Genomic DNA, 14,964 nt, shown 5'->3' with positions numbered 1-14,964 from the left:
GATGACTTTATTCTTGCCATATTTTTTACCTGGCTGCGCTAACTGCAATATTTTTATTGTGGTTTAGAAGTCATATATAAAACATACATTTCTGAATGTGGCTCTGCTTTCAATTTATTTGATCTGTGGAATTAATCAGATTATGCTAATATTTAACAGAGGGTTTTTTTTAAAAAAATAATAATCAGATTTTATTCCTCTTGGCTGTCCTCAAATGAATCACATCCCTTGCATTATGTGACATTTTCCTTTTTCTTTCTCAAAGGCCCATGGGCATTATGTGAACATTGTTTAACTTGTATAACATCAAATGTGCATTTCTCTATCATCTTCCAAAGTGGTTTATTGAGGTGAAACTGAAGACCGCATGAAAAATAGAACAAAACAAAAACATTATTTGATATGATTAATGTCTGTTCAAGGAGAGGATCACGTCACCAGAATTCTTCAGGCCATCAATCTGAAAAAAACACGAAATGTTTCTAAATGGCACAACCCTGTGATTCTAGTGCTCGTATTACCACAAAAGGCAGTATTTACCTTGTTTGTATGGAAACACGAACACAGCACCCACCTCTTTACAATTGAACCACAATGCCTATAGGAAGGAGGTTGGTTCCCCTCACATAATGATACTGAAGCATAGCAGCCTCATGAGATTAGAGATTTGGCCCGGAGGCTGTCTCATAAGACTTCAGACAAGGTGCATTACAGACAACCCCCAAATGTCCTGTTTAACGAAGACATTCTGAAAAAAGCAGTTTAGTTGTGAAGACAATAAGAAAATCAAGCAACCCCAAAGTCAGGAATACCCCCAGGCTGAGCTGTCCATGGCCTGCAAACAGTAACTCCACAGAGGAGTGATTCAGCTTTTATCCTGTTCCCTCCCACTGGAGTCAACGGGGGTGGGAGAATTACACCCCATCTTATTGTGGTCAAGTTTCCTACTAGGGTAGTGTACATGTACGTCAAGCAAGGGATAATTAGGAATCAGCATAGGTTTGTCCCTCTCCTGTGCCACTCACAGCACATCCACAATGTTTTCCACTCTGGTTATATTTCTAACATGTATTCATTTCATTCATTCATTTGCTATATTTCTAGATCACCTTCATCAGATTCCATTAGAATCACAAGGTGGCATGCCGTATTCATATTTAAACAAAGAAAACAATTATAAAATGAAAATCAAAACTATTGATGCAACCAAACAGTTACAACATCAGTTACCACAACTATTTCACTGCAGCAAATGGGACACTTCTAATTCATGTCGGTCTCTTCAAGCAATTCATCTCAATGTCCCAATGGCCTGGGTGAAAAGATAGGTCTTAGGACAACAACAAAACCCTACTAGTGAAGATGTCATATGCAAGGGGAAGGAATTTCAGAAGCTTCCTTAGATGAATCTGCAAATCTAATGCTTTTATGGATTTTGATGTTAACAAAAAGAGTGTGTGTTTAATATTGTTGTGTATGTGTTTTATTTTACAGTTCCGTTTTTACAGCTCTCCTTTTCCACACTTGCTAATTTCCACACCTCATCTAAGAGCTCCCTTTTTAGGATAGATTTATGGAGAGACTTGTTAACATGGCAATAACCACATTTTTCACTCTGCTACTGCCTGTCAGCACCTACCTTATAGGGGCACTAGATGATTCAGACTCAGCTGATCTGGCACACAGAATGACTTCTCTACAGACAAAGGTGAGCTTCTGCCATTGCAATGAGAGCGGAAAAGTTTTGTTTGCAAGTGGGGAATAGGGCTGTGTGTTCTCAGAGACTAGATGCAACTGAACACCAGTAAGAACTATAAGTTTACCTCCTTCGCTTCCTATCGCCAATCAGCATGTAGGGTAAGGGTGGAAGCAATTCCATAAGAAACCCAGAACTTGTATGACTGTATGGCTGACTTCCATACAGTTCTGGGTTCATTCTAGAAATAGCAGAGCAGGTGTGTGTCACGTCCTGCCTCAAGTGGCCTCATGTGCTCCAAAAGGGCAGCAATGTCACCACTGCTTTGATGTGCTGGAGACTTTGAAGAACACCAGGTAATGCCCAGCACAATCTGAGAGATGTCTCTGGACCTTGCCAGGCTTTGCTTTGTACTCAAAAGCTCTGCTTACAACTGTGGCTGAAAATGTATTGCTTGAACTGTATCATATTTTTAAGGTATCTTTTAGCTCAATAGCCTACCATGTTTTCAGACCTGGCACTAAGGATGCTCAAATCTTTCAGTTTAAGTTTTCCTTAGCTTCTCATTTTTCCAGTCTTAAGATGAGCTCTGCACATTAGTTTGCATATTTAAAAAAATTAACAAGTCTCCATGAAAATTCAGCCGCATTTTAGTGTGAATTTCTCCACCTATACAGACCTTGTATGCAATTTTGTCTAATACATACATTTTTGCAAAGCAATTTTGCCTTATATAATGCACTTGTGCATGTTATTTTCACTAATATGTGTATTTTTATAGGCACTTTACCCCAGTGTGCATTGCTTTGCTAGAGAACTGTGTTACAAAATTCAGAGAACTGCAAATTTCAAAGGATGACTGTGTTTCAGTACACATATTGTTCTGGAAAGTGTGAATTAGTTAGGTTCACCATATGAACTGAACTGAATTTCTTCCCCATCAGTATCTGGGCCCCCTATAACCCCTCTTAGATCAGGCCACAACTCAGTAGTGAGACCCAACTCACCAGTCAAAAACCAAAGGCATAGCTGTCCTTTCCTGCCATCCCTCGTTCAGGAGAAGAAAACCTCCATCCCTTGCTCAAAGCATATTGTTTGTGCAAACTGAAGCAATGAATTGCCAACCTGCTTGCTCACTGGCCTGTTCTCCTGGTGATTCAGTTTGAATTGTCTGTCCTTTCTGTAAATCTTAATGCCTCATTAGATTGCATTAAAGATGACAGTGCCTATTGATGGTAGGTCTGAAAACCAGAGATTATGGTGTCATACAACACCAGGCAATATATGAGTCATTCAGCCCCTTTGAAAGTGTCTCACATCTGGCTGGCAGTGAATGGAGCCACTGTCAAACCATTTGCTGTTGTAGTACCTGGTTCCTTATGTTCCAATTACAAGTTTTGAATGAAGGAGTTAGGAGAGTCTGGGGAATTGTGGCCGTAGTTCACACAAGCTAGCTAAACAAAGGAAGCCCTGTTCCTCATTATGCTCCTGCACTTAATTAGGAAGTGAGTTTGTTGATCGCTAGCTGCATCAAGAACCACTCATTTATAGCAGAACAGTTTAGCGATTCTATGAAAGTTTATTTCAATGACATCTTACACTTTGGCCAGGAGGGAGAGGCCTTTGTTTCATCTGAAGTGAAATATGTTTCTTGTAGTCATTTGCCTTGACAGGAGGAGGAGGAGGAGGAACAGCCGTGTTTTCTTTCACTGGGAGGACACATAATGGAACAGGAGGGGAGAAATGGGAAACATGTCATTGCAGTAGGCAGTTAATTGTTTTAGGAATGGCACTTTGTAACATGGGTGCTTGAAGATGCCGCGTTGGTGCCGTTCCCATAACTTTTGGCTAAGAGATCAAGGTCAAATCACTTACAGGTCTGACAATTTATCACTCTCTGTTTGGAAAGTGCTGATTTTACTGGTTTATAAAACAATGTAATGCTTTCTCTCTGGACACGCTGAAGGCTATCTCATCTGGGAGGCTGATAATTCAATCAGCAAGCAAGAGAGGCAGAATGCAGTTGGCTTATACTAAAGATGCCTCGCCACAGAGGAAGTAATTGTTGTGGCCATCCTCTCCACAGAAAATGCACGCACAGTCCTTTTCCATTACCTAAGGATGCCAGCCAATAACCCATTTAAGCAATGCTTCGTTCCCAGGTCTAGCAGAAATAAATGGCTAAGGAAATGCCTTGCTAAAGAGCTGATTACATTCCAGTACGCTGAGAATGAAAATCACCTGAAAAAAATGTTCATTCATGGCCCAAGAGTAACATTAATGTTCACCTATGTTTCTGCAGTTTGAATGTATGAATAGAGAAGCTATTAAAGCAATACTAATATTCTCTTCTCTTTCTTGGCTGTTTCCCCCCACTGTTTTAAGCCAACTCCATTATCTAGCTCATTATCTAGGTCAAAGAGACCCAGAATGTCAAGGGTCCAATATAAGGCAGTGGAGTGCACAAGAAAGAACAAACCTTTTCATTAAAGAAAATGTTTCAGTTTTAGGGCAATATATACACACACACACACACCACACACACACACAGAGAGAGAGAGAGAGAGAGAGAGAGAGAGAGAGAGAGAGACTGAGGCAAAATGCCAAAAAGAATTAGAGCTCATCCACAATTCTCTGCACTGGCCATGATTTTCTGTGTTTTACTTCTTTTGTACCCTAACCAGTTTTCTAATATGACAGCCTTCCCCACCCCCCCGCAAGTACCGGTTTTGACCTATAAAACCTTATGCAGCTCAGGACCCCAGTACCTCAAGGATTGCCTCTTCCCACATAAACCAGCCTGGCCCCTGCATCAGGGGCATAGCATGGGGAGGTCAGGGGGAGTGTAGTCCTGTGTGCATGAGTTTAAGGGGGTTGAGTCAGGGGCCCCCACACAGGGATCCCCGTACTGCCCTGCCTGCCACCTGGTGTCTCTGGGCCTTGCCACTGCACCCCCAGCCACCTTGCTGAATGGCCGCCCAGCCAGTGATGGGGAATATGCCTGCCAAGGGCCACGTTACCTGGGTCAGTTCCCCGCTGCACCAGCAGGCATCACTAACCATTAAGCCTCACCAATCCTTAAGCTTGCTAGTAACAGCAAAGCAGAAGAGAATTCAGTGGAAGACACAAGATTAGTGCAACATAATAGGAAGACTGGGGTGGGGGAGAAGACTTGAGTGTTCATTGGTAGTTGAAACATTGGTAGCTCAATCAATTGTGTCTGGAAGAAAATATATCATAGTCTCAAGCTGAGATTTAGCACATTGTTATTAATTATGGAGCAATCAGATTTGGCAAGCACAAATGTATTCAGTCACAGCATTTCTATATCAATTCCCCATAGCAACGTGAGTGCATGTTTATCAAAAGAATGTTAAATGTTATCCTGTATGTGATATATTTCAGTGTATATGAGGTCAATATAACTTGATATTCAGTTGAACAGGGCAAGTTATATAGGTCTGGATGACCTAGCTCAGTGGCAAAGCACACGCAGAAGGTCCCATGCTCAAACCTAATATCTCAAGGAAGGACAGGAAAGGACCTCTGGAAAGCTGGTGCAGGTCAGTGTAGATGGGATGCAGAACCTGTCTCTGTCCAGATGTTGTTGGACTCCAACTTCCATCATCTTTGACCATTAGCCATGCTAGCTAGGGCTGATGGGATGCAGAGTACCACAGCTACTGGAGGGCCAAGGTATCCTCATTACTGGTTTAGACAATACCTAGCAAGTTAAGTAGACTAATGGTCTGATACAGTGTAAGGCAGCTTCCTGGATGAAGTAAATGACTTAAGACAGTCATGGGGAACCTGTGGTCCACCTTATGCTGTTGGACAACAACCCCTATCACCTGAGCTAGCATGGCCAATGATTAGGGATGATGGGAGTTGGAGTCCAACAGCATTTGGAGGGTACTATGTTGGCTAACCTTGCAGTATGAAAGTATTATAGTTCATAATGTTTCCAATGCCTCACCAAAGAGTGCTTGCAGCATCTAATATTCAATGCAGTCTTTTAAAGCTCTTGGACAAAGCAAATTGCAGCATTAAGACTACCACTTTCAAACTTCTCCCTTGTGCTTTCTTCACACCAAGAGACAGAGAAAACAAAATTCTCAGCAACACTCAAGAACAGACAGTGTGTAATCCTAAAGTGCTACTTCTATAATACTTAGCTTTTGGTGGGCTGGAGTTTTGCTTTTCCTTCAGGAAACCATTAATCAGATCCCCAAGTACAGTAATTGGACCATGTCCAACAGGCGCTGAACTAGGCTTCCCCTCCTGTTGTCTCAGACATAATATGACCAAAAAGGGAGTAGACAGTGGGAAATCAAGATTTAAAGCACAGTGTATTAAACAAACAAGGTGCTTCCAAAGCATTGCCAGCAGAGAGTATTTCGTTCTACTAAATTATTGCAGAATCACAATTTGGGCTAATAATACACCTGATCTCATCAATGGTAGCCTCGCCTCCGCCTGCATTCTCCTTGCATTCTCTGTGCATTAGGTGCAGGCACAGGCAGCTTGGGCATAGGCTGCTCTGTACACTGCAGCCACTGCCAGCCCAAGCTGGGAGAAGAGGCACACGGGCGCAGCAGTGGCCCTACATTCCTGCACCCGTGTGCCTTTTTCCTTGGCTCGGGCTGGCAGTGGCTCAGGCTGTCCTCTTTTTTGCTCTTCAAGATATGGCAACCCTCAACGAAAGCATCCATGACAGATGACCCTCCAACCTCTGCTTGAAGACCTCCAAGGAAGGAGAGTCCACAACCATTCCACTGCGTAGATCATGGCAGCTGGCCTGACTATGACTAGTGTCATCTCTGACCAGTGTCCATGCTTGGTTGGAGATGATAGGAGTTGGAGTTCAACGACTTCTGAAGAGTTTCCATCCCTACTATGTCCAACATGACAATACATAAATATTAAGCAATTTTAGAGCCCACTGGCGTCAATTAAATTGTTATGGTTAATATAAAAAAAAAACTGTGAGTAAAGGAATGTATGGTGCTAAATCATACATAGTTTGCTTCAAAACTGAAAGCAGAGTTACAGCACAATCTGTACATTTTTACTCAGAAGTTGCTGGAATAGGCAGCAGCCTTGAATTAACACTCACTGCATTGAGAAGAAAATGTCGCTAAGGGGTTAATGTATCTGGGAGAGGGGGCTGGGTGGCTTTCCTGGGTTGTGAGCTTAGTTTCAGTTTCCTCTTCCCTTGCTTGCTTCTGTTTGCAGCATGTAATGGATGATTATCTTAAGTAAAGGAACCCGTTTAAAACTTATAGCTATGCCTGTCTTGCTTGGAATAAGACAAAGAACCTACACTGCAACAGAAGTAAGTCCCACTGTGTGCTCAATGGGGCTTGGTCCCTAGTGTTTAGGCTTGTAGCCTTAACCTTCTGTTCCGGAGTAAAACTGGCTGCTAACCATACCAACCACTGTGACTAAATTGACTCCAAAAGCTGTGAATTCCATCAGAAAGATAAATTGACGAAAGATCACCAGAAATGTTGTTTCGGGACTGGACATGCAAGCAGAACTGTTCCAAGTCTTTCCCCATAGCAGGAAGTTTCCATTCCAAAGCTCGGAATATAAGGAAATCATTCAGACCTGTGCAGAATTCCCTCTCTTTCGTGTCAGGCAGATAACTCCTTTGGTGGAACCAAGGGCACTCAGTTGGGGAGAACTTTCATTCTGCCACACAAAAAATAAATTCATAAAAGTTCAGTTTATAAATGTTTGGACCCAAAGAACTATGAGTGGAAGGGGAAAATATATTAGTGTTCAGGGAAGTTTTTAATGTGTGACATCTTAGTGTATTTTTGGTCTCTGTGGAGGCCGCCCAGAGTGGCTGGGGAAACCCAGCCAGATGGGTGGGGTATATATAATAAATAATTGTTGTTGTTGTTGTTGTTGTTGTTGTTGTTGTTATACTGTACTAAACACTCAGACCCTTCAAGTCCCAGATTTAGAGAAACCGTTCCAGTTTCTGATTTGATCCCAGAATGTCCTGCTTTTCCTTAGAATGTCCCTATTTTCCTTGGAGAAATGTTGGAGGGTATGGAGTTATGCGACCCCTATGCCAATGAGATACGTTTAGGGTTGCCATGTTTCAAAAAGTGAAAATCCAGACGCAAGAGTTGTTCTGCTTTTTTGCAGAATCTCCCCCCCAAAATTTGACAGTTATGTCTGGGAAATTGCAGACATATGGCAGCAAACCTTTAAAAGACACCTGGAGGCAGCCCTGTATAGGGATGTTTTTTCATTTTTAATGTTTCATTATATTTTTTATATGGTGGAAGCTGCCCAATCAGGTATAATGTTATTGTTGTTGTTATTGAATTGGACGTGGGTTAAACCACAGAGCCTAGGACTTGCCAATCAGAAGGTCGGCGGTTCGAATTCCCTGTGACGGGGTGAGCTCCCGTTGCTCTGTCCCTGCTCCTGCCAACCTAGCAGTTCTAAAGCACGTCAAAGTGCAATTTAATAAATAGGTACCACTCCGGCGGGAAGGTAAATGGTGTTTCCATGCGCTGCTCTGGTTCGCCAGAAGCGGCTTAGTGATGCTGGCCACATGACCCAGAAGCTGTACGCCGGCTCCCTCGGTCAGTAAAGCGAGATGAGCGCCGCAACCCCAGAGTCGGCCACGACTAGACCTAATGGTCAGGGGTCCCTTTTCTATTTTCATAGGAGAAATGTTGGAGGGTATGCTCAGTGCCATAATGCAGCAGTGGTGTGTGGAATAAAATAGCCTGAAAGATGGCTGGGCTGGCTGGCTCGTATCCTGAACAGGAGCAGTCCACATTGCCGGTCCTACTTGTAAATAGATGCTTACAAAGCCTTCAGTGTTTATTCCTCCAGGAGGAAGCTGTCAAGCGGATGCTGTCAAAAGCAGCCCATTCAGAGAAGGGAGAATGCATCTGATTTATACACACTTGTAACTGTTGTTTGACAGAGAAGAAGGTCTGCAGACATAACTACAGAGAAGTTCCCACCAGGTATACAATGTTCTAAACAAATCTTTTTGTTGCACCAGCCATTTTTTTTTTAAAAAAAGGAGCATTGTTTGGTTTAAATGGGTTTCTGGCTTAGGGATCTTTTTAAAGGGAAAAGGAAAAAAAGTCGGCCTTCACAATATTTCATAGGAAACCTCCATAAGTAAAAACATCCTAGGCCAGGAAATTTTATACTCATCCTCAGTTCTACCTCTTTAAAATATTTTAAAGGAAACACTGTTTGTTCTCTGTGACTGGTTAATTGCATTTTAATTTGGTAATTGCAAACAGATCCCAGTGTCTTAGCTTCCCCATAAGCATAATAAATATTAATGTGGTGGAACAAGGGATGCACTTGCGAACTCCAGAGGCAGGGATGGGAATTCGATTCGCTGATCATTTCTCCTGTATCACATGCTTTTGATTAAAGGCTTTCTTGAAACAGATGTAGTATGCAGGACATATATAATACATGCAGCTTCTATAAACATGAAATGCTTACCAATATATATTTCATTTTATCCATTTTAGTTCAAACCACGAAGCCCATTTGGCTCATATTTCTCCTAGCATTCATTCTAATTCTCAGTCGACCCATTGTAATAGATTCAAACAATGGGTTTGCTTTTGAAAAAAAGTTTATCATGAAATTAGGAGAGATTCAACTCTACCATTCTATGATTTTCAGGCGTTGCAGTATATGAAACAGCACACTCTATTCAACCTTCCAATGCATCCCTAGAAGTGTTTCTGCTGTGCTTATTTTATTTTTAAATTGCCCAGTCAAAATTCCTGAGTTTATCCAGATTTGATATGATTTGTAACATTTCTTACCCGCACTTCACAAAAATGGTTTTACTTTTCTAAGAAATGTATTCTCATCTTATAGAAACTATTCTTTTGCTTGATTGTGCAAAGAGTAAGTGGTAATATGAGTACTCTCTTCTAAGCTCACCTGAGGATTTATGTCATTAAATCACCACTTCCCATGTGTTTGAGATATATCTGTATATCTGTGCGTGTGTGCACACATGCATGTATATACATGCACACATGTATAGACACACACATGCCGTTTTGTGAAACTATCTGTTGCTTTCTATTCATTGCGGATCCCATTTCCTTTCTTACCTTCTTGACTGTTGTCACATGCTTCTATGCCAGCACTGACATTGTGTGTTTATGTTTATGCAAAGTTATGAATATTCACAGATGTGCACATGAATGTCAATCATTTTTTAAAAAATGGTATTTAAAGGTAAATGATTGAGCACTAGCCGAGCCATGTACATTCCTCCAGATGCCTGCTATCATCCTAAATTAAGTGACTGTGGCTTTCCATTCCTTACATTAGAAAGAGAATGCAAGGAAGGTTGTGAGCTGCTCCTTACTGCTCTGTCTCCCATTGTTTCAAGTCATTCCCCCCTCTACCGCAGCCTCACCCTCTTCTGGTATCAGTGTCGGGGTTGGACTAGATGACCCTTGGTGTCCCTTCCAACTTTACAATTCAATGATTGTATGAAGAAGCATGAGAATATTTTTGTTCTGGGATTCCTCTCTGGTCGTGTAAATTAGATTGCTGTAAATACAAAGGAAGAATTCATTACAGCCATACCTCAGGTTAAATATGCTTTGGGATGAATATTTTCGGGTTGCGCTCCTCGGCGACCCGGAAGTAACAGATCGCGTTACTTCTGGGTTTCGCCGTTCGCGCATGCGCAGACGCTCAAAACAACATCATGCGCAGAAGCGGCGAATCGCGACCCGCGGATGCGGGTTGCGTTCACTTCAGGATGCGAACAGGGCTCCGGAACGGATTCTGTTCACATCCAGAGGTACCACTGTACTGCCAATTCCTCTGTGACAATAGAGCCAACTATGGAGTTAGAGAATACTTTCCTATATTAAGAGGCCTATCCTAGATCACTAAATAGGACCCTCCTACTATCCTACTAGCATAAGAGCGGCACTGATGAATCTGCATTTATTTATTTATTCTGTTAATTTAGTGAGGCAAGGGTGATTGAAGTCAGAGATGTAAAAACAGCTTTATGGAAATCAGAATACCCATGGCTATAAACAGATGTTTTCTAGATTAGCAGCTAGTGAGCTTTGACATTTGTATAGTGAACTGTTTGTTTATCTATCCCTTGCTTTTTGTGCGTTTATAATCTGCCCCCTTCCCTCCACATTTCTTCTGCTTTCTGAAGCTGTAAGAGTTTACCAAAATACCACCGCATTTGAAATAGTGGCTTTAAAGTCATCCATTCTCAGCATTCTTGATGCCAAGGGCATCAGCATTTCTGTTGAATGGTATTGCCTATGATTCTTCACACAGTTCAAACAAAAGTGTCATGAGTTTTCACAGAACCATTCAGCAGTAATTTCCATAGAATCAATGGAGACTTAGACAACTTTTATATGTTTCATTCAGTAGCACGATTGCCATTGCCTCAGTGTTTGGTCCTAAACCATTCCAAGTCACATGGATTGCTGGCATAGCTCAGTTGGTAGAGCATGAGTCTGTTAATCTCAGAGTTGTGGGTTCAAGACCCACGGTGGACAAAAGATTCCTGCATTGCAGGGGATTGGACTAGATGACCCTCATGGTCCCTTCCAACTCTACATGTCTATGATTCTATGTATACATCTTCATGTCTATTCCTACTGCCAAAGTTACATCACTCCTACTATGGCTGATATCACCAGTGTGGGCAACTAAAATGGTGGCTGAAATATATGCAACATCTTTAACGCTAAAGGATGAATAAGACACTACAACTGTACAAGTTGAGATACACTATCCCCAACTATGAGAACTTTGACATTAAAAAAAAAATCAATAAATATTTTTGTTGATCCAGAAAGGTAGAAATGTGTCACTTTTGTTTTCAAAATCAGGCTTCTCAATCTACATTATTTGGCACTCCACTCATCCCTTTCTAGCCCATCTATTCTCTACCCAATCTAATGAGGACCATTTGAGAAACATATGGAGGAAAATGATGTCACCTCTTGTATGGCCTTCTTTACCAAAGTTTAAACAGAAATGACTGATGTCCGTATGTGCTAATTACTTAGAAAATGAATGGTTCTTTTTCAAGCGGTAGGCAGACAATGAGACACCCAGAAATATATATGGGGGGGGGGTCTGACCCTATTAATTCATTCTGTACTTCCTTTGAAGAAAGCCAGAAATAAACCAGATATCTCTCTGGCTTCCTCTATCAGCCTTGTAGATAATCCCACTTTGGTAACAGTCCATATGGGCAATGATCAATCGGTGGGAGTGGATTAACAGCAATCTGAAAACACACTGCAACAAAGGCTTTCCCTCGCAACCTGGCTCACAGTCAGAGAATTAGCTTTGTAAACTAATTGCTGACAGATGAAAGATAAATATGCTGTTATCATAACAATGTTCTCTCACTCTTTAGAAAAGGGGGATGGCTTAAAGTTTAAAACACCTGGTTATAAAAGACTAGTTCATTCTTTAAATACAGCAATCTAACTTTTGCATAAAGTTTAGGACTACACTGTGCTTTTAAAATGGGAGTGGGATTGTCACACACTAAAGCGTAAAAAATCTGGGGTTTCAATACCACTGGCTTTTGCTAAGTGAAGTATTTTTTCATTACTTCTTTTCATACTGCAGCTGTGGCAAGTATTCCCACGTTACATCTCTTTGTCAAAGATCACTGCAATTCTGGATGCAATTCTGGATACATCCCCTCCTGGGGGAGGATATACCATTTATTCTGAAGGAGAGGAAAGTAGAAGAGTAAATGTTATTTCTAAATGTTCCATAGTGAGATTATTAGAACTGTAGCCTACTTATGAAAAGAGTTGCTGATATTCAGTCGATGAATACATATAGATGACATCATCCTATGAAACCTGTGCAGTAAGGGGCGTAGGAAGGGGAGGCGGGGGGCGGGTCACCCCAGGTGCCATCATGGAGGGGGGTGACAAATTATCAAGGAACAATTACTGCCCTACTAGGGCGGTTCATAAAAAACTTTTTTTGGAAAATGCCTGCTCCAACGGTCTTATCTTACTACACTAGGGATTATATAGCTATATATGAAATTTCATGCATATCAGTCAATAGCTTGACCCTCCTCCACGAAAATAGCTGTTTACTTGGCCGTTTTCCTATGTCGTGAAGGCTGAAATTTCAATTCAGCTGGTGCATCATCAGAATCTGAGTGCTCCACATACCAGCACTGGCACCCTGATACAGGGGATTTGAGACAGACAAACTAGGAAGCTGGACCAAAGAACAATCCAGGAGGCAGGACAGAAGAATAAATCAGGAGCAGAGGACCACCTGAGAGTCAGGACCAAAGAACAACCAATAATACAGCAACACACCACAGCTCAAGAAGCTGTTGTTTAGCTGCACAAGTTGCTCTTTATACTCCTTTCTGTCCAAAAGGAGACAATGGTGTGCCAGATTGGGCAGAACCAGTCCGGAAGGTTCTTCACTGAGAAGGATGATAACTACAGTTCAGTGACTCACCACATCAAGCAGACACACACAGACTCCTGACATCCCTATGATGTAGTCCCAAGAAAATTAGCCCATGCTGAAGCTGCTGGTTGTCCTCCGAGTGTGGGGGAGCTTGCATTGTCATCAATATCATGGCTGGAGGGAAAGGGGCATGTCCACTCCTGCAGTTCAGATCTTGATCATCTCCTGTACCTGCTATGGCAACAACAAAAGACTGACACATTAACAACACTCAGGCATGTCATCTGTCATCTGCTTTGGCCCCTAGTTACCAATATGAATGAAGAATGTCTTGTTTTCTGTGCAGTCAAGTTCTGCCATTCTGTAGCACAATACAAGATGCAAACAAAATTAAAAGTTCCAAAGTCCCATTCTTGAAGAAAGGATGCCACACAGGGAAAGACTCGGCCTGTACAGCAGTTAATGGCATAATAAATAAAGAGCGTAATTTTTCAACAGGAGGGCCAAAGAAGAATAGGCAGGGATCATTTTACACATGTCTGATTGATGCGTTACTACACGCACACTCAACACCGCAGACCCGGAAGTGGCTGGAAAAAGGGGCGAAATGGGAGTGGGATGGGGCAGGCTTAAGCACACTCCACCAACTTGAGTGGGGGCAAGGAACACAACCCCCGCACAAACGGGGAGTTGCCTGTATTTGAGCACAGCGCAAAGCAACTGAAGTAGTACTGGTTTAATTAAGATTGTAATGAAGTGGAAAAGCGGAATTCTCAGATCAGAAGTGGGGGAGGGGGTTATCTGATGTAGGTAATAAGACACACCAGAAGATTACACAAAAGTGTGAAGTGAAACTTCATGTTGTTCGTGAACAATGAAATGTAATTATGGCAGAAAAACATAAAGAATTGTGAAATGCATAGCACAATGGGCAAGGTGCCAGTCTCATAATCTGAAGGTTGTGAGTTTGAGCCTCACATGGGGTGACAGAATTTTTCCCACCCTCATGTAAAAGACAGATCTTGTCTATAAAAGCTGTAGCACCTTCACTGTGATACTGGAGTCTTGAAATTAAAATTTAGAGAGCCAGTGAAGTATAGTGAACATCGTGTCAGCAGTGCTATTTTTCTAGAAAAAGAGGTACAGGAACTCACCATGAACACCTCCCTTGTTCTCTTATAATAGCAATGGTGCCCACCTGAGAGGTGAGTTCTAGTGAGTTCCAGCTGAAGAAAAGCCCTGAGTGTCAGACTAGTACCTGAGAGACCAGGGTTCAAATCCCCTCTCAGCCATGAAGCTGACTGAGTGCCTTTGTGCCAGTCGCCACGGTTGTGCCGGGGTTGTTGTGAGGATACGATGGGGAGAACAAAAACCATGGAAGCTACCTCAAACTCCATGGAGGAAAGGCAATGTAATCAATAGATAATAAAATATTACCAGATGTAAATAAAATTTATCAGCAGACTTATTCAACTATCAAGTGACAGCGATGTATGTTCCAGCAAAAACAACAAAAGTATTCTAGCATCTCAAAAGACTAACAAATTTTCCTATGGCATAAGCTTTCACAAGTTTCAATGCCCTTCATCAGATGCATGAATTATAACTCTCAATTGCAGGTATATACAGATTATTGTAAAGGGTTGTAAATTTTGGAGTCAGAGCAATGAAATGCAAGAGGTGCAGATAGTAACAATTCAATCAGAGTTGAAATGTATTCAAAATATGCACAGAGGACACTAGTCTATGAAAGCCTATGCTGTCATAACATTTGTTAGCCTTTAAAATACCACAATACT

The 14,964-nt window shown here is 41.8% G+C and overlaps 1 long non-coding RNA gene across 1 annotated transcript in view; it reads right to left on the bottom strand.

Annotated features, from left to right (window-relative positions):
- Nucleotides 1-362: 362 nt before the first annotated feature.
- Nucleotides 363-14,964, bottom strand: part of LOC310745126 — a 63,818-nt gene continuing 49,216 nt past the window's right edge. Inside the window, exons 2-3 of the long non-coding RNA XR_014539963.1 lie at nt 3,296-3,405; nt 363-460 (exon numbers count right to left, since the gene is read on the bottom strand). This is a non-coding gene — a long non-coding RNA (uncharacterized lncRNA). The remainder of the gene's footprint in view (nt 461-3,295; nt 3,406-14,964) is intronic.

The sequence above is a fragment of the Podarcis filfolensis genome (assembly GCF_964270895.1).
Source record: "Podarcis filfolensis genome assembly, chromosome: 11".
Classification (NCBI taxonomy): Eukaryota; Metazoa; Chordata; class Lepidosauria; order Squamata; family Lacertidae; genus Podarcis; species Podarcis filfolensis.
The sequence above is the reverse complement of the archived record's forward strand: the minus strand, read 5'-3'. Positions and strand labels throughout refer to the sequence as shown.